Source organism: Pygocentrus nattereri, chromosome 14 (assembly GCF_015220715.1).
Source record: "Pygocentrus nattereri isolate fPygNat1 chromosome 14, fPygNat1.pri, whole genome shotgun sequence".
NCBI lineage: Eukaryota > Metazoa > Chordata > Actinopteri > Characiformes > Serrasalmidae > Pygocentrus > Pygocentrus nattereri.
In genome coordinates, this window is record NC_051224.1 from 23,638,217 (window position 1) to 23,658,184 (window position 19,968).

The 19,968-nt window shown below is 41.5% G+C and overlaps 1 long non-coding RNA gene across 1 annotated transcript; it reads left to right on the plus strand.

Annotated features, from left to right (window-relative positions):
- The first annotated feature begins 5,043 nt into the window (after window positions 1-5,043).
- LOC119265097 lies at window positions 5,044-11,679 on the plus strand. Its single transcript, XR_005131392.1, has 2 exons — window positions 5,044-5,124; window positions 10,935-11,679. It is a non-coding gene; the product is annotated as an uncharacterized LOC119265097 (long non-coding RNA).
- The last annotated feature ends 8,289 nt before the right edge of the window (window positions 11,680-19,968 follow it).

Here is a 19,968-nt window from a genome sequence, read left to right on the forward strand (position 1 = left end):
ACGTTGCTAATGTGGCCTCAAGTTTGTCTCTTGTCTCATTGTGTCTTTCTGTGTTTAAAGACCTTATAGGAAAGTCAGTTCACTCAGCAGCCATCTGGGCAACACCACCAGGCAATTATTTCCAGACATACAGGACAAGGCTCCTTCCTCTTTGAGTAAGGAGTAGCCTAAATACTCTAAACTGAAAGCCAAATTATTGTTTCAAAAACATTTAAATCAGTGATCAAATCTATTAAAACCCTCATAAATAGTTTGTAGTGTTTGTCTCAGTAACACACACACAAAAACTTTTATTTTCATGTTGTTTTGGCTATTCGGCTAACTATGGCCAGTTTGGGTGACAGCATAACATTAATTAAAAATTTTGTAAAATTTATATTTTCTTTGGCCCACAGATTTGTGTAACAATGGGGAGCAATGTGGAGGCGGACACATGTATGGAGACAAGCGGATTTATTATGGCCAAATCCAAAATCAGGGTCAAGACAGTCCAGGATCATAGAGCCAATACGTAAAACAGGAGGGACAGACATAGTGCCAAAATGAAATAGGATCAAACAAACAACGGAGGCCAGATGAAACACCAAACAAAACAATTCAAACAGTACTTATCCAACAAAGACCAGCAAACACACAGGGGAAAACACAAGGCATAAATACAACAGGGTTAACGATTGTTCACAAGACACAGGTGGAAAACAGGTGGAACAAATCAGGGGCGGAGTCAAGAAAACAAGGGGGCCAGACTGGGAGGAAACCAAACAAAGGAGAACATGGACATGTTATGAGACGCACATGCAAGACCAAAACAAAAAGCACATGGAGGAGTGGGGGGAGCCAAATGTGACAATTTGAGATTTTTAAACTTTTACTGGTTGAGTTGGACACCCCTGCTCTATACCACATCTGACTATTTAAAATGCTGCAATTTTAAATGCCATCTTTATTTATTTATTTCAGCTAATATCTTACTGCACAGTCCAAACATTTTAAACAAATAAGCTATGTTAGGGCAGGCATGGCCTATAGCTGTATGCAAGTAATCCTGTCATTAACATATTTTAGCATACTGGTTAAAATAAGTTCAAGGTCTTGTAGACCCACATAGTATTCAACCATATATGTCATTCTAAACCATCCAGTTTACTGTATTTAACAGAAATCCTTTTACTAACACCACTAGAGCTCCCATTTTAAGTGCACCAGATAAAAAGCCATCTGGAGAATTGCTTGAGAATCCCAGGCAAATCTGAAAGAAATATTAAGTTTGGCAAAATTATGATAAAATTTCAATTTCCAAGTCAGTCTTGTTGTCTGTTGCTGCATCAGTCTTCTGTTGTCCACCAGTGACAAAAAAAAAAGAAATCAAACTTTTCCATCAATTCTAAAGCCACCAACACAAGGCTGTTGCTTTGGCTGTAAATACTGGCCCACGCTGTACTTCCCAAATGCTGCAGTACCTTAAAATAGTTACAGTCAGTGTTTTTGCCATATGATGAGCAGCAAGCAGCAAACTCACATCAGGCATTGCCTTTGTTTTTACAGTAGTGCTTGAAAGTTTATGACCCCTTTAGAATTTTCTATATTTCTGCAGAATTTTAACCTAAAATAACCTAAAAATGTCCCGATAGTAGATAAAGAGAACCAAATTATTTAATTAATTAATGAGACAAAAATATTAGACTTGGTCATGTATTAATTATAAACAGATCAGTATGTGAACCTTTGCTCTCAGTATCTGATGTGACCCACTTGTGCAGCAACTGCAGCTAAACATTTCTGGTAGCTGTTGATTAGTCCTGCACATCAGCTTGGTGGAATTTTAGCCCCTCCATACAAAACAACTTCAGCTCTGGTTATGTTTCTTCCCATGAACAGCTGTTTCACGTCCTTCCACTACATATCTACAGGATTAAGGTCAGGACTTTTGACTTGGTCATTCAAAAACATTAACTTTATTCTGTTTTAGCCAATCTTTGATAGAAAGACTTGTCTGCTGAGGGTCATCGTCTTGTTCTCTTACGTTTCAGCTCACGGACAGATGTCCTGACATTTTTCATTACAATTTGCTGGTATAATTCAGAGTTCATTGATCCATCAATGATAGAAAGTTGCACAGATACACTATAACAGGCCCAAACCATGATCATACCATCTCCACGTTTCACAGATGGCATAAGGTTTTTATTCATGTTTTTTCATGAAAATCATATTCATGATTTTTTTCCAAACATTATATTTCTCATTTAAACCAGAAAGATGTATTTTGGTCTCATCCGCCCACAAAACACTGTTCCAATAGCCTTCTGGCTTGTCCATATGATCTTTGAATTTCAGATGGGGAGCAAATTTTTTTTTCTTTTTTTTTTTGAGTGCAGCAGATTTTCCTTGCAACTCTGCCAGGCACACCATTATAGTTCAGTGTTCTCCTATTAATGCACTCATGAACATTAGCATCAGTCACTGTGAGAGAGTTTAATGTTGCTTAGAAGTTACCCAGGAATCCTTTGTGACATTGAGGACTATTACACATCATACTCTTGGTGTGGTCGTTGTTGGTCGAGTGGACTTGAATTTCTTCCATTTGTACACAGTCCGTCTGACTGTGGAATAAAAGTCTAATATTTATGTTTCATTTGTTAAAGTTGGTTCTCTTTATCTACTATTAGGACTTAAAGTTGAAGTTCTAGGTCAAATTTATGCTGAAATATAGAAAATTCTAAAGGGTTTACAAATGTTCAAGCACCACTGTAATCGTAAAAACCTGACATTTTCTGTGTTGCTCAATGTGACCAAGAGCACTGACCAAAGACCTTTTGAATAACTTGTCCATCCACAGCCTGTTGTGGTGTAATGTTTGTGGGCAGCCAATTGTCAAACTGGTGGTACAAACTAAAAAATGTTAAATAAAGTTAAATACAATTACTGAATCAGTGCCTCCACTATATCACCCCTACAACCAGTCACTTTATACATCCCACTTTATACATTACCAGTATTAAGATGTACACCTTCTACCTCATACTCATTCTGCTGTTATTTGCACCTTACTATTTATCGTTTGTTACTTTTGGGAGTTAACTGGGACCTTGAGTACACTATTTCGTTCCACCCCATGTACCACATTACAATTAAATTCAATTTCAGGATTCAGACAATAGTGCTCTAAAACACATGAATGAATCTAAAAGAGATTCAGATAAACTCTGAAAATTTTAAGTTTTTAGTTCTAGTCAATTCTTTATAGAACATGAAAAATTGTGAAAGAGGAACAGAAATGCCTCTGCAGCTTCATGCAAGAGTCATCAGCATTTCGCAGTGAAACTGTTCAAAGTCAGCAGCAATGAACACTGTAGATCAAATCAAACTGAACAAGGCTTGAACATGGTTCTAAGGCCCAGGATGCTGAGACCTCATCTCATTTTAAAACTCAGTAAATTCAGTAATTTTTTTTTTCCAGGAGCAACATGCTGTACCTGTAGTTTATTTATAAAGATGCATTTTATTCATTCTTTCAGAAAAAAAAAAACCTTTTGTGAGAGGGCAGATGCTCACTGGAACAGCTGTACATTCAATATACCTTTTGATACTGAAACTGAAAAAATATGCTACAGTTAAAACATTTTGACTTATAAATAACAATCAGTGGTATCAAACTCAACCATCAAGCCAAAAATTATAAATAATAATGTTGTGCTATAAACTAAACTGACCATTATTTATTCAAATATGACAGACTAATTGGAATTCGCATTTTTCACCTTTTACAAATAAATTGTTCTCCAATAGTCTCTGAAATACCCGTCTTACGTGACAGAGCCTGAAAGGCATCACCAAATACTCATAATGACAAGTCATCCACTTGTCTCCTTTAACTCTAATCAAGTTATAGGCGCTACGCAAATCTAATTTTGTAAAGCATTTTGCTCCTTGAGCTGTTCTAAGGCTACTGGCACTAAGGGTAAGCTTTAGAAATTTGATTTAAGGCTCGGTAATCAATACATGGCCAAAGACCCCCATCTTTCTTTTTGATGAAAAAGAAACTGGATGCGATTGGGGACGTAGAAGGTCTAATGAATCCCTGTTGGAGTGCTTCTTCAATGTAAATGTCTAGCACTTTTTGTTCTTGTGTTAGTGGGTAAATTCGGGCTTTTGGAAGAATGGGATCTGAGATTAAATCAATAGCACAATCATAAGAAGATGAGGTGGTAGTTCAGTGGTGTTTTTACTAAAAACTTCTGAGATCTAGGTACTCTTGGGGAATGACATTGATGGAATCTGAATCGGGGCTCTCAATGATTTTGGATCTAAGTGCTATGGATGGAGTTTGTATACAGTTTTCCATGCAGTATGCAGACCAGTGGGTTATATTATGACTGGGCCACAAGATGATAGGGTTATGTTTCTCCAACCAAGGGAGACCTAAAATGACTTTGAAATCAGATTGTTCAAGAACCAAGAAAGCAATGTCTTCTGTATGTGGGGCACTCGCTTGCATGTGGACAGGAATTGTAGAATGCATGATGGGCCATTGTGCCACAGGATCTCTGTCTAGTGCGGTGACTTAAGGAGTTCTGGAGGGGCTGGACAGGAGCCTGGAGTCTTTCCACTATCCTGGACTGAACGAAGTTCCCCTCCGCTCCGGAATCAGTCAGGGCTGAAACGATAACATTTTTTTTTTTGATGAAAGAACAACTGAATGAGAAACATTCTTGGAGTTGATGTCCTGCACGACAGGCATAAATTGAGGTTGAATTGGCGCTGTCTTTCTTCCTGTGATAACCGAGATCAGGGGCGTCGCCTGGGGTGGGCTTCCGGGGCTTCAGCCCCGAATGATTATCCAGTAGCCCCGAACCTTTTCGCTCAGCTGTACTATTAATGAAGAGGCCAATGCTGCTGTGAGAATAGGAAATCTCTTAACGCTAATCATAGTACCGCTTCAAGGATAAAGTTCCGCCTTTCAGGAGAAACAGCCAATCAGCTTGCTGGTTTTGCGGGCGCGGAGGAGAGCCCACCCCCACCCACGTGGGGGAGCGCACATGTGCTCTAGCCATTTTTGGCAGCAGGTTGCAGGTCGCTGACGGTGAAAGAAAATGGATATACGGCGTTTTTTCAAGGAGAAAGGTAACGGTAGTTAACTATGTAAACTGTGATGACATTGTTTGTGGAGCTCTGATAGCTGGTTAAAAACACACGTTTCCGAATCAAAACACAGATCAAACCCACTGTGTGCTTAATAAAATGCAGCTTGTCACTAGTCAGCTTCGGAATTAGTTAGCTAACAGACAACAGGAGAGGAGAGCAGAGCAGAGGACAGGAGAACAGAGACCTGGAGAGGAGAGAACAGGAGAGGAGATGAGAACAGACAACAGGAAAAGAAGAGCAGAGGACAGGAGAGGAAAGAGGAGAGAACAGGAGAGGAGAACAGAGTAGAACTGGAGAGGAGAGGAGAGGAGAGGGGAGAAGACAATACAAGCGGTATGGAAAACGATGCCTAATAAACACATTATTAATAAAAGACACGTTTTTTGTATTTAAAATATTGTTTCCAGCTTTATTTTAAGCATGCTTTCCTGAATTACTATTTAACAGGGTAGAAGAGAGGGTGGAGAGGGAGGAAATGTGGAGAGACCTGAAATGAACTGAACTGATCAGGACTGGACTGATCTAAAGAAAGAACAGGTTAGGAGAAGAAAGACATACAGGATAGATAATAAGTAATTCTTAAAGAGTGTTAATTGTGTAGACCCCTTAGCACTAATAATTATTAATATTTCTTTCAATAATTTGTTTCAATGTGTCATAAAAGGTAAAAGAACAACTTAGAAACAAGTGAATTGTTTACATTACACAGTTGCATGAAATCCATTGTTTACATACTGTTTTGCATACTTTATTGAGGAATGGATTTACTGATGGAATATACCTGGTCCATGTCCTTTAGTAAAAGCTCACTATCTTTAGGTCACCAACAGTCATTCTGCAGAATTTGTGCACCCTTTGTTAAATTTTAAATCTGTTGAATAAAAAAAAAAAAAAAAAAAAAAAAAACACACACACCACAACTCCATATTATAGTGTTAAACATTATATATCAGGGTACGTATTGTTAAAAAAAAAATTATATATATATATATATATATATATATATATATATATATATATATATATATAAATAATTGGGCAGAGCCCCAGATCTTTACATACCCAGGCAACGCCCCTGACCGAGATGACTCACAGACCATAGGCTCAGGGTTCTCATTAGACTCTCTGGGGACTCTTACTTGGGTCAAGGTGGGTCTGGGCATTCTGAAGGTCTTATTCTGTCTTCTGGCGTTCAACAGATGGTCCAATTTAATAACCAAAGTAATAAGCTGGTCTACGGACAATCCGTCATCTTTACTAGCCAGTTCGTTGAGAATGTCCATGTTAAGCCCTTGACGGAATGGGACTAATAAAGCTACTTCATTCCAGCCACTACTGGCAGCCAGGGTTCTAAACTCCAGAGCATATTCTACTACTGATCTCCAAACTTGGCGTAATCGGGACTATAGATCCTCACTGATTTTACCTTCATAAGGCTGGTCAAAAACGAGCTTGAACTCCTTGATAAAATGTTCATAGGTCCACTTACTTAAAAGTCCCCAACTGGCAGTAGCCCATTCTAATGCCTTGTCTGATAAACGGGAGATTTAAAAAAAAAAAAAAAAAAAAAAAAAAAAAAAAAAAAAAAAAAAAAAAACTTAGCTTGGTCAGTTCCCAAAGGTGAATTAGCAAGACACACTGAGCATTGTAACAAATATCCTCTACATTTATCAGGTTCACCGGCATATTTATCTGGTTTACTAACCGGGAAAGTTGTAGGTGAAGCCAAAGTCATGGTGTTAGCAGCAACCGCCACAGCAGATGGTTCCGCAATGCTAATATTCCAGAATTGGTTGGTCATCTACTTTATGCTACTGACTAGCCAGCGACTCTAATGAATGGGTTACTCCGGCGAGAACATGCTGATGATGAACCAGGAACTGTCCTTGTTCCGTGAGCGCCTTTCGAAAGGCCTCCTTATCCGCCGTCTGCATGGTGGCGAAGTATTCTGTGACAAGGCAACAGAGTACCAGATGCTTTTGGATAGGAAGATAGGAGGTTTTAATATCCAGAAAGGGCAAATCACAAATCAAAGTCAGAGAGCAGGCAAAATTAGTCAAACACAGATCAGCTCTAAGAAGGGAAGGTACAAAAGTGTGAGGCAGAAATCCAAATCAAGAAAAACACGAAATCAGGTCGATACACGGAAAAGACAAACAAAACAGATGTAGAACGCTCAGAAAGACATTAGAAAGTTCAGTCTGAGTTTATATACACTACTTCCTCATTATAGTAAGTAGGTACAGGTGCAAATCATCAATAGTCCAGGGATTGTGATCTCTGATAGGACCGCGGTGGTGTCATGTGATCCGGTGTAGGATTCTGGGGGTTGGAGTCTGCCGAGCCAGAGTCTGAAACTCCTGACTCAGTCATGTGATCTCCCAAGGCGTTCTGGGAGACTGAGTCCTGTCTTTCATCAGAGACCGTCGAAGGCATGAAATGAAGATTTAAAAATATACCATTTGTGACTAATGCTGGTGTTAAATAACAGACAGGGAGATATATAAACCAGAGTTCTGCTACGTTCCTAAGTTACAGTGGGATTTAAAATCTGAGACACATTGACTTCTGTTTATTTCCAGGTCCAATTTAAACCAAATAGGTTCAGAATTAAAAAAAAAAAATCAAAATAAGACAAACTGAAGATGAAGTATTCATATTTTTAATTATTGGTTACAACTGAAATTTAGTCTTTTGCCATTGCCCATGTTAAGGCTTTTGTACAAAAAGGTCAGATTTATTTTTTCGTTTTATCTCTTCCATTTAAGCTTATAATCAAACAACTACCACGTAAATGTGATCTGCATTCAAATTACTCTTTATGTTGAATATGGTCTAGCTTCACCTCTGACCACCTCAAAATGTGGTTTAGTGATAACTATAATCCGAGTGCAGTGCATCCCAGGCATTTATACACTTGTCTCTTGATGTAATGGAGTGATATCTGAACATGATCCAGTTACCAAAACTGCAAGCACAGAGCCTCAGTGAGATGGACTGATTTGCGATAATGAACCACGGTACTACTATGCCACTACCTTTTACAAAAAAATTGTAGTAACTTATGTGCAAACCCACATAAGAGGTCACATGGGGAGAGAAGGTTAATGTTACACCCCCCGTGGTGTGCGGGATGGGACATAACAGTTATACGACCCTGGGGTTGGCAGGGCCTAGATAGAATCTGGGTAACAGGATACAGGATACAGAAGACACGATGAGACAGTGTGTTCAGCTTGAGCTCTCAGATTCATCTCTTTCTTTTTATTCAACAACATACAAAACTAAATCATCTCTTCTCAACAATCTTTGGTCTCCTACTTCTCTTTTTATCACAGTTTCACATCAACATTGCATATTACTTGCACTTCATATAAATTCACAAAGAAGATCATTTCAACTTCTTAAATAACAAAACTCTGCACATCGCAGTAAACACTTGGGTCTATAACTCATCAGTATACTTAGGCTCCAACACTTTATCCAAAAATATATCTAAAAATGAATATATGTATATAAAAATATTACTCTATATTAATACATCTATACATTTGCATATACATTTGCATATATATATATATATATATATATATATATATATATATATATATATATATATATATATATATATATATATATATATATATACATACATACATATACACACACACACACACACACACACACACACACACACATACATATATATATATATATACACAAATATACTCCAATACTCATACACATGTTCTGCATTAATTCACTCCATTACACTGTTACAGCTTCACCAGAAATACCTTTAACTCATACTGAGTACACTGACTTTCTATTAGTGCTTTAATCTCATTGTTAAGTTGAGCTTCATATACTTTATCTGCATGGACTTTACAATTGACCAGAGTAGGAAGCCTGAATAAACTGAATGTGAACAGGAACAATAAGTAGAAAAACCCCAGAGCTGTTACCAACTGTAGCTTATATAGCTTGTAAACACATTCCAGTGGTTGGCAGAGGCTCTAGCTTCACATAAATGAGGCCAAACAGGATCTTTAATAGGAAATACAAATAAATTGAATATTTAGAATGCCTTAACTTCACTCACAGCGACCTAATATGGTTTTATATTCACATATATTTAATTATCTTACCTACTTATGTACAACCAATAGATTAACTGTGTTTATAAGACCGAAATGATCAATGCTGCTTATTACATGCGTGTAATGGCGCCTGCCAAGTATGTAGTTACTGCAGTGAGTTAGCGAAACCAGAGGGAGGAAAATAGCAAACAATAGCGGCGGCCAAGCGCGCGGGAACAGGACTGAGGTAGCTAATGCTAGCGAAGACTAATAACACACAATAACGTCGGCCAGACGCATAGTTAACAGGCCACGGTGGCTAATGCTAGCGAGAGCACACAAGGGATAGCGACAGGGAGACACGCAGTTACAGAGCCAAGTTAGGGAGCGCCAGAGCGAGAAATCGTACAGAATACCGTCGGCCAGACGCGAGGTTAGTGGGCTACATTCAGCATCAGCTAATGCTAGCGGAAGGCTAATAGCACCCAATAGCGTCGGCCAGACGCGAGGTTAGCGGGCCGCGGTAGCTAATGCTAGCGGAAGGCTAATAGCACCCAATAGCGTCGGCCAGACGCGATTTTAGCGGGCCGCGGTAGCTAATGCTAGCGGAAGGCTAATAGCACCCAATAGCGTCGGCCAGACGCGATGTTAGCGGGCCGCGGTAGCTAATGCTAGCGGAAGGCTAATAGCACCCAATAGCGTCGGCCAGACGCGATGTTAGCGGGCCGCGGTAGCTAATGCTAACGGAAGGCTAATAGCACCCAATAGCGTCGGCCAGACGCGATGTTAGCGGGCCGCGGTAGCTAATGCTAGCGGAAGGCTAATAGCACCCAATAGCGTCGGCCAGACGCGATGTTAGCGGGCCGCGGTAGCTAATGCTAGCGGAAGGCTAATAGCACCCAATAGCGTCGGCCAGACGCGATGTTAGCGGGTCGTGGTAGCTAATGCTAGCGGAAGGCTAATAGCACTCAGTAGCGTCGGCCAGATGTGATGTTAGCGGGTCGCGGTAGCTAATGCTAGCGGAAGGCTAATAGCGCCCAATAGCGTCGGCCAGATGCTAGCCAACGCAGAACGTCTGCCAATGCACCAGGCCATAGAGGCTCATTTAACACACAGTTCAACCTTCAATAGTACACACACATCAACCTTTACTATAGTGCTTTGTGAACATTTGTACTTGCAAAGTTTTACATATTTCCCCACCTGGATAACAGGACACAGAAGACACGATGAGACAGTGTGTTCAGCTTCAGCTCTCAGATTCATCTGAGAACATTCTCCTGTTGCCCACCTAAGCCACAGTCTAGCGCCCACCCCCTGGCACAGCTCCCTCTACAGGACAACAACCCATACAAAAACCCAAAAGAACATTTGTATAAAATATATGTAAAATAAATAATTACTTAAATGTGATCACACTTTAAGGGTGTCACATTAACATCATCTGCTCTGTAGAAACCCAGTTCACAGGTCCTTCACTCTGATACAGAACTCTGGGTCATTTAGAGAGACCAAGAGTGGAACCTCTGTCACCTTCAGTCCTAGTCCTCTGTTACCTTCACACCTAAGTCTCTAGTCAAATTTCAGTTCTCCACAGAGTAGTTCTGTTATTTTTTTTTTGCTTGAGGTTATGACATATCACATTTGAAATTTTTGTAGTCAAGGCTTTCAGTTTGCAAATCTCTATACAAGTTCTTCTTACTTTTCCAGTGAACTTGCTGCAGCCCAATATCTCCTTCAGTGCTCCTGATGGATGGTTTCCACTGGGGACCTCAGTGGCCAGAGGTGACCAGGGGCCACAGCTTCTCCATCATCTGCTCCACCAAAGCACAGTATCCAGGAGGCTCCTTCCAATTGGAGTTCAGTGGATCCAGTATCACCAGAACTCAGTCAGCTGTTAACCACTCAACCACCTTCTTTCCTGAGGCAGATCTTGTCCATCAGGGAAAATACAGCTGTTTTTATGAAGTAACTGTCTTTATGAACCTTCAGGTGTCCCAACACTGAACTCTTGGTTGTTACTGTGAAAGGTACAGTAACATGCACAATATTTGCTCATTTGCTGTCTTCGAAGAAAATCTTAATCTCTCACAGCATCACTGGCTCCTTTCATCGGTTCTGGAGTGGCAGGACTGTTACTCAAATTAATGACAATCATCATTTTCTTCATGAAAAGTTGTAAAAAACAAAAAGATCAGCTGGTTGTAAAGACAGGTCATAAACATTGTGGGTACTTGCTGTATTGATTACACCGCATTTATACAGGGTGATTCAAAAAGATTAATCTGACTTCAAATTGCCATATTTTTACAAGCATGAGGCACCGAGGAACCAATCACATTCCAATTGAAAGAGGGGGTTTTAGAGTTTCTGACTGTTTTTGGCCTGTCTCTCATTTACGATTTTGTCTTGCCCCTTTTTGCCTTCTAGAGAATAAACATCTCTTTTATCGTGATCTGCTTACGTCTGAATTCTGTTGCCTTGTCACACTGAGATGGATGATGGCGAATGCAGAAACTGTTTTTCACCAGAGAGAAGATTCAGATGATTCTAGTGAGGTCTATGTGAATATAGATGCTGAGGAGAATGTGGGCAATGACTATGCAGGTGAGCAAATTTAAGTAAATTGTGCATGATGGTACATGGAATAAACCAATATAGAAAAACTCTCCACTGTAACATTTGGTTAATGAAGTTAATGTTATTTTTTCAGCAAATGTAATTTGACACAATCATTCCTTAGGTGCCAAAGCCACATGTGAGATTACCAATATTGGCAAACGGGACAGACAATGATGATAATTATGAAAATGCAGAAGTCTGTGTCCACCAGAGAGAGGATTCAGAAGTCTCTAATGAGGATCACAGACATGAATGCTGAAGCAGAGAAAAAAGCCATAGACAACGACTAAGAGGACAAATAAATGCATGCAAAACGTGGACTATTTTATAAAAATTAAGTTATTCAGTGTGATTTTAATTCAAACTTACTTTAAATGTATCAACAGTAGTCATCTGATTAATCTGACCTATTAATGCCATTTAGAGATAACTGCAGAGACCTGCCCTCATTACATCAATAATTGAAAATTCTATACAGCTGCAGGCAGTATTGTCAGTATGGCTTCTGTGGAAAAATGCTAGCACTTCCCTTTTTGTTCATTTCACCATCCTGTGAGTGATGTCAGTGCGTGCTGTGAAACAATGGGAAACGTGCCAATGTTGGATGTAAAGTTTCCTGGGAAAAAACTGAGTTAAAGACTTAAATTCTAGCTTTGAAATCTCAGTATATTTAATTGGCCACTCCCAATAATATATCACTCTTTTCAGGAAATAAACCTCGCATCTCCAAAATGGAAGAAAAGGAGAAAACATGATTTAATTTTAATGTATGTCAATGGAACCAGACTTTTTTCCAAGTCATGTGGGTGTGTTTCTTTTGGTTCATTCCTAATAAAATTAAAACACAATGTAAAGGGTAACAGGCATTTTCAAATTATGTTAAAAATGAAAAAACAACAAAAATGGAGATGCAAGGTTTTCTTCCAACAGCAGCAACATACACGTTTACAGCCTGTATAATTAATTTGGTTCGCAATTGGATTTGATATAAGATACCCAACGTTAGTTACTGTCGGTTGCATTTGCTAATGAGCAGAGATGGCCTTAATTCAACAAGCTGGCTTACATTAGCAGGAGTCCAAAAACTAGCGCTAGAGTTATCAACTTGCTAACAATGTTTTAGGCAACAAACATACACAAAGCTGAGTCTTCTTATTCGCCAGCTTCTTGTTTCGTATTAAAGGAGGTGTCAGAATGTAACTGCTGCACCATTTAAGGTGGAACAGGAAAATCTGAACAAGAAGTTGATGAATAGGAAGCCGACTTCAGACTTCAGAACATTATGAGCTTCTAGCTTTTTAACATCACACGAAATTTTCCTAATTCAGAGGTAAAACAGTTTGTATGTCGTTAAAGGTGATCAAATCTGCACCTTTTCTTTTGCAACACTGAATAAAGAAAAATGAACCTGTTCACATTCGTTTTTAGTGCTGTCCATTATGGGGTCACCCACGGCTTGTCTGTGGCTGAATGTAATAAAGTGCAAGGGAGGAAATCACACAACAATGATGACGTACTTCTAAAAACGAATAGCTATGCTATGATGGCAGAAATTTGCACAGCAAAGAATTGTTAGGTTTGATTTGAATTCACCTCTCCATGGATCACCACCTTATCGTGGTGGAGAGGTTTGTGTGCTTGAAGGACCCTAGGAGCTATGTTGTCTGGAGCAAAAGCTCCTGGTAGGGTCTCCCATGGCAAACTGGTCCTAGGTGACAGGCCAGACAAAGTGTGATCCATAACCACCCCTATGAGGACAACAAAGCAGGACTCGTGTACCCTGCCCGGATCAGGGTTACCGGGGCCCCACCCTGGAGCCAGGCCTGGGGGAGGGGCTCGCCAGCGAGCGTCTGGTGGCCGGGCATTCACTCATGGTGCCCGGCCGGGCCCAGCCCGAAGGAGCTACATGAGTCCCCCTCCCATCAACCCACCACCGATGGGAGGGGCAGTAGTAGGGGTGCGGTGCATTGTGGATCGGGCAGTGTCCGAAGGCGTGGGCCTTGGCGTTCTGATCCTCGGTTGCTGAAACTGGCTTTTGGAACTTGGAACGTTACCTCACTGGCGGGGAAGGAGCCTGAGTTGGTGCGCGAGGTCGAGAGATACCGGCTAGATATAGTCGGGCTCACCTCAACACACAGCTTGGGCTCTGGGTCCAATCTCCTTGAGAGGGGCTGGACTTTTTCTTTTCTGGAGTTGCCCATGGTGAGAGGCGGCGGGCAGGTGTGGGCTTTCTCATAGCCCCTCGACTCGGCGCCTGTATGTTGGGGTTTCCCCGGTGGACGAGAGGGTAGCTTCCCTACGCCTTCGGGTTGGGGAACGGGTCCTGACTGTTGTCTGTGCTTATGCACCGAACAGCAGTTCAGAATACCCAGCCTTCATAGAGTCCTTGGAAGGGGTGCTTGAAAGTGCTCCTCCTGGAGACTCGATTGTCCTACTGGGGGACTTCAACGCTCATGTGGGCAATGACAGTAAGACCTGGAGGGGTGTGATTGGGAGGAATGGCCTCTCTGATCTGAACCCGAGTGGTGTTCAGTTTTTGGACTTCTGTGCAAACCACAGTTTGTCCATAACGAACACCATGTTTGAACACAAGGATGTCCATAAGTGCACATGGCACCAGGACACCCTAGGCCGCAGTTCAATGATTGACTTTGTAGTCGTGTCAGCGGACTTGCGGCCATGTGTACTGGACACTCGGGTAAAGAGAGGAGCTGAGCTGTCAACTGATCACCACCTGGTGGTGAGTTGGATCAGGTGGTGGGGGAAGATGCCAGTCAGACCAGGCAAACCCAAACGTATAGTGAGGGTTTGCTGGGAACGTCTGGCAGAAGAACCTGTCAGATTGATCTTCAACTCACACCTCCGTCAGAACTTCGACCAGATATCGGGGGAGGTGGGGGACATTGACTCAGAATGGGCCATGTTCCGCTCCTCCATTGTTGAAGCGGCTGACTGTAGCTGTGGTCGCAAGGTAGTTGGTGCCTGTCGGGGCGGTAATCCTCGAACCCGGTGGTGGACACCCCAGGTGAGAGATGCCGTCAAGCTGAAGAAGGAATCCTACCGGACATGGTTGGCCTGTAGGACACCAGAGGCAGCTGGCAGGTATCGACAGGCCAAGCGATCTGCGGCTTCAGTCGTTGCCAAGGCAAAAACCCGGGTGTGGGAAGAGTTCGGTGAGGCCTTGGAAAGTGACTTTAAGTCGGCTCCGAAAAGATTCTGGCAAACCGTCAGGCGACTCAGAAGGGGAAAGCAGTGTGCCACTAGCACTGTATATAGTGGAGATGGTGTGCTGCTGACTTCGACTGAAGACGTCATTGGGCGGTGGAAGGAATACTTTGAGGACCTTCTCAATCCCACCGACACGTTCTCCAGTGAGGAGGCAGAGTCTGGGGACACGGGAATAGGCTTGTCCATTACTGAGGCCGAAGTCGCTTAGGTAGTTAAAAAGCTCCTTGGCGGCAGGGCTGCAGGGGTGGATGAGATCTCCCGAGTTCCTCAAGGCTCTGGATGTTGTGGGGCTGTCTTGGCTGACACGCCTTTTCAACATTGCGTGGACATCGGGGGTGGTGCCACTTGATTGGCAGACTGGGGTGGTGGTGCCTCTTTTTAAAAAGGGGGACCGGAGGGTGTGTTCCAACTACAGGGGAATCACACTCCTCAGCCTCCCTGGTAAGGTCTATGCAAGGGTACTGGAGAAGAGAGTCCGGCTTATAGTCGAACCTCGGATCCAGGAGGAGCAGTGCGGGTTCCGCCCTGGTCGTGGAACACTGGACCAACTCTTTACCCTCTCCAGGATTCTCGAGGGTTCATGGGAGTTTGCCCAACCAGTCCACATGTGCTTTGTGGATTTGGAGAAGGCATTCGACTGTGTTCCCCGGGTATTCTGTGGGAGGTGCTTCGGGAGTACGGGGTACATGGCTCTTTGCTACGAGCCATTCAGGCCCTGTACAAACAAAGCAGGAGCTTGGTTCGCATGGCCGGCAGTAAGTCAGACTTTTTCCCAGTGAGAGTTGGACTCCGTCAGGGCTGCCCTTTGTCACCGATTCTATTCATAATTTTTATGGATAGAATTTCTAGGTGCAGTCAGGGGATGGAGGGTGTCCGGTTTGGTGACCTCAGGGTCACATCGCTGCTGTTCGCAGATGATGTGGTCCTATTGGGGACATCAGGCCGTGAACTTCAGCTTTCACTGGATCGGTTTGCAGCCGAGTGTGAAGCGGCCGGGATGAGGATCAGTACCTCCAAATCCGAGGCCATGGTTCTCACGCAGGGAAAGGGTGGAGAGCCCTCTCTGGGTCGGGGATGAGCTCTTGCCTCAAGTGGAGGAGTTTAAGTATCTCGGGGTCTTGTTCACGAGTGATGGTACAAGGGAGCGGGAGATTGACAGGCGGATTGGTGCTGGGTCAGCAGTGATGCGGGCTCTTTACCGGTCTGTTGTGGTAAAGAAAGAGCTGAGCCATAAGGCAAGGCTCTCGATTTACTGGTCGATCTATGTTCCCACCCTCACCTATGGTCATGAGCTTTGGGTAATGACCGAAAGAACGAGATCGCGAATACAAGCGGCTGAAATGAGTTTCCTCCGCAGGGTGGCTGGACTCTCCCTTAGAGATAGGGTGAGAAGTTCGGTCATCCGAGAGGGACTCGGAGTAGAGCCGCTGCTTCTTCACGTCGAGAGGAGCCAGTTGAGGTGGTTCGGGCATCTTGTTAGGATGCCTCCTGGACGCCTCCCTTGGGAGGTGTCACAGGCAAGTCCACCGGGGAGGAGACCCCGGGGAAGACCCAGGACACGCTGGCGTGACTATATCGCCCAGCTGGCCTGGGAGCGCCTCGGAATCCCTCCCAGGGAGCTAGTGGAAGTGGCTGGGGAAAGGGAGGTCTGGGCTTCATTGCTCAGGATGCTGCCCCCGCGACCCGAACCCCGGAGAAGCGGAAGATGATGGATGGATGGATGGATGGATGGATTTGAATTCAGTTAGGCCATTTGCGGAGGCAGAGTGAGTACATTCTCAGAAAAAAAAATGTACAACACTGTCACTGGGGCAGTACCCTTTTTGTCACTGTGGTGGTACCCTCAGGGGTACATCTCAGTACCTTTAGTCAAGGAATATAACTGAACCATAATCCATAATGAACCAAAATAAATTGTATTTTCTACGTTGTACTGACTCCACACAAACTATCATCTCCAGGCTTTTATTTTACAGTTCTGTTTTAAAACATTAGTTTATAAAAAGATACAAGGTCTACTTATTTAAGGCACAGTTGGACCCTAAATCTGCAAACAAACATTCTTCAAATAAAAAAATACTAATCTCAGACAGACCAATTAACTTATACTGTACACTAAGATAGACACAGCTATCAGGATCTTGCCAATTCTGTTTGTTCCCACTTCTGTGTACTAGTTTTATTAGTCCAGTGGGAAACAAACTTTAAGTTAAGCTTAAATGTTAGCTTGTCACCAGTAGCAAGAGATTTTGTGCTCTGCATGATAACAAAGCCTTTTTCCTGATTTAAGGTCTAACTACATACATAAGCAAGTTAATTCAATTAACCGCAAAGAAGGATGTGATGAAGGAACTGCTCAGAAATAGACATTTCTATGCTTTTGATAATTATGGCAGATTAATGGCTACATACACAGTGGCAATACAACAAGAAAAAATATATATTTACCTCACACATAAATGCCCTGTCCGTCCCCAAATGAAACATTTTTATTGCATTAGGACTAAAAAAGTCAAATAAATAAAATTAGCTGTAACTTCTGCACAGGCCACATTTTAGGTTTCAGTTTTCATAATCAAGAATTGGGCATTAAATTGTGCAAAATTGTGTTCCCTTTTAAAAAAGAAAAATCAACAAAATGTAATATGACCAGGGGCTTTTTGCACACAACTGTATAAAATAATACATAAAAACCTAAGATTTACCCATAACTGTGGTAGTAACAGGGTAATACTTATATCATACATAATAATTAGTACTATTAAAAATTGCTATTATTATTATTATTATCATTCACAATAATCATACAATAAAAATAGGAAGCACAGAGATGTGTTAAATATATTCAAGTAAACACATTATTATAAAGAATTTCTCAATTCTTAAGTATATTCTGATTAAGCCACTATTCAAACTCTAACACTGACTAATTAGTCTCTCCTTTGAACAGGGCAGCACCATAATAATTTAAGGGGAAGTAACAAGTTGCGCCCATTTGACAGTTTCACGGTTTGTATTTAGGAGAGCAATCTGTGACTTTTCCTACGTCTGTGCAGCAGCAGTTTCCACGAAAGACTCTACAGCAACATATATGACCAGTGTGTGGACAAAATGCTGAGACAGCATCTTGACAGCAACAAGATGTGTTCCTTTAAGTTGGGCATGATTTTGGATGTTCTCCACTGAACAGCACTACACACTACAAATCTACAGTGACCTCCCCAAGCTCCTTAGGGTGGGTTCTTAATGCAACACTCTAGGATTTGCCCCATGATGCCAGTCTGACCCTTGTTATTTTTAAATGATGATTCTACAGAAACATTGTGTCCATAGCATTAACAGATATATATTACACTTGAAAAAGTTGCTCAAGTCACTTTCAAGTCATTTCTTTCTATTTTAAAACAGTAATCTATTTGAACAATTACACCTTTTTGGGCCTCAATTTAGCAATATTGGTTTTTAAATCAGTCATATAGAATTTCAAACACCACAGAAGGGCTCGCCCCTACAGTCATGTGTTAAGGATAAGGCCATGTTTTGAGGTAAAAAAAAAACAAAAAAAAAAACATTCAATTTTAACTAAAACAATCTCTACATGACTATGACATATATGATTTAAATGACATAAAGAAAACAAATGGCAAACAAATATTATAAAGTATATCATGAAAGTTCCCCAGGAGTCGTGTCACTGGTGTTAATGCATAATAAAAATATCTTATTTTGAAATAAAAATCTCACTGATGACATCACTCGATTACCGGTTTTCTGAGGATCTATGAGGAAAAGCCCATAGTGAGTCCACTGTGTCTTTCAGTTATCAGAGATTCTCATTTAGCTCATGATTTCATATGAAGCTTTTAGATGAAGTCGCTGGTGTGACCGACTTAATTCTGAGGTAATTGTGAAAAAATACAATAGAAATGGATTAAATTACATATTTTAGTGGACATTCTATGATTGACAACATGTGGTTTGATGCTCTGTAGCAGCCGTTTTGTAAAATGCATTTTTCATTGAAAATATCACTGGAGTAAACTTTCTTATATGTAACACCAAAGATAATTGGTAACATCAATGTAACATCTATGGATAGATAGAAAAGTGGGTGTTTCTGTTGAATGACCCATGTATTAATGATGCTATATTCTGCATTAGCTGACACGCTTGTGTTTCACTTCTGCTGAAGGGGTTGCAAACATCACAACTCTAGCCATGGAGGGTTTGACTGCTGCACATTTATGATGTGTTATTTTTTAAAATAACTCACAGTGCACAATGGCAGATACCATCTCTCAGGACTAAATGTTAAAGGGTGCTTTTGTTAAAATTACACATTGTTTAAAGCCAGAAACTTTCAGGCTAAATATGATTTGGTAGCACTTGCTCTGGTTCCCTAATACAGTTTTACAGTCTAACCAACAACCTTTCTCTGAATGAGGGCAAAACTAAAGAGATGGTTGTTGACTTCTGAAGAGTGTGAGGTGACCACTCCTCACTGAACATCACTGGCTCTGCTATGGAAATAATCAGCAGCACCAAGTTCCTTTGCGTCACAGAGAACCTCACCTGGTGCCTTTGTGGTGAATTTGATCGTATTAATTCTATAGTCGTAACATTATTTTCTATTATATTGGTTATTATACTGTGTAGATTCTGGTTGAAGTTTATTCTGTGGGCCTCTGACTGAAATGGTAGTGGGATCTCAAGGTATCAGTGGAGCTGATCCAGGGTCCATTGGACAGGAAAGGGGCCCCCTGAATGTAAACAATGCCTATATATGGTATAAAAAAACAGACATTAGACAGTAAACTGACAGGACAGTGCAGCACCGACACAGCACTCATTTCTGAGGTAGGGTTGTGGAATAAGATACAAAGATATTTAACAT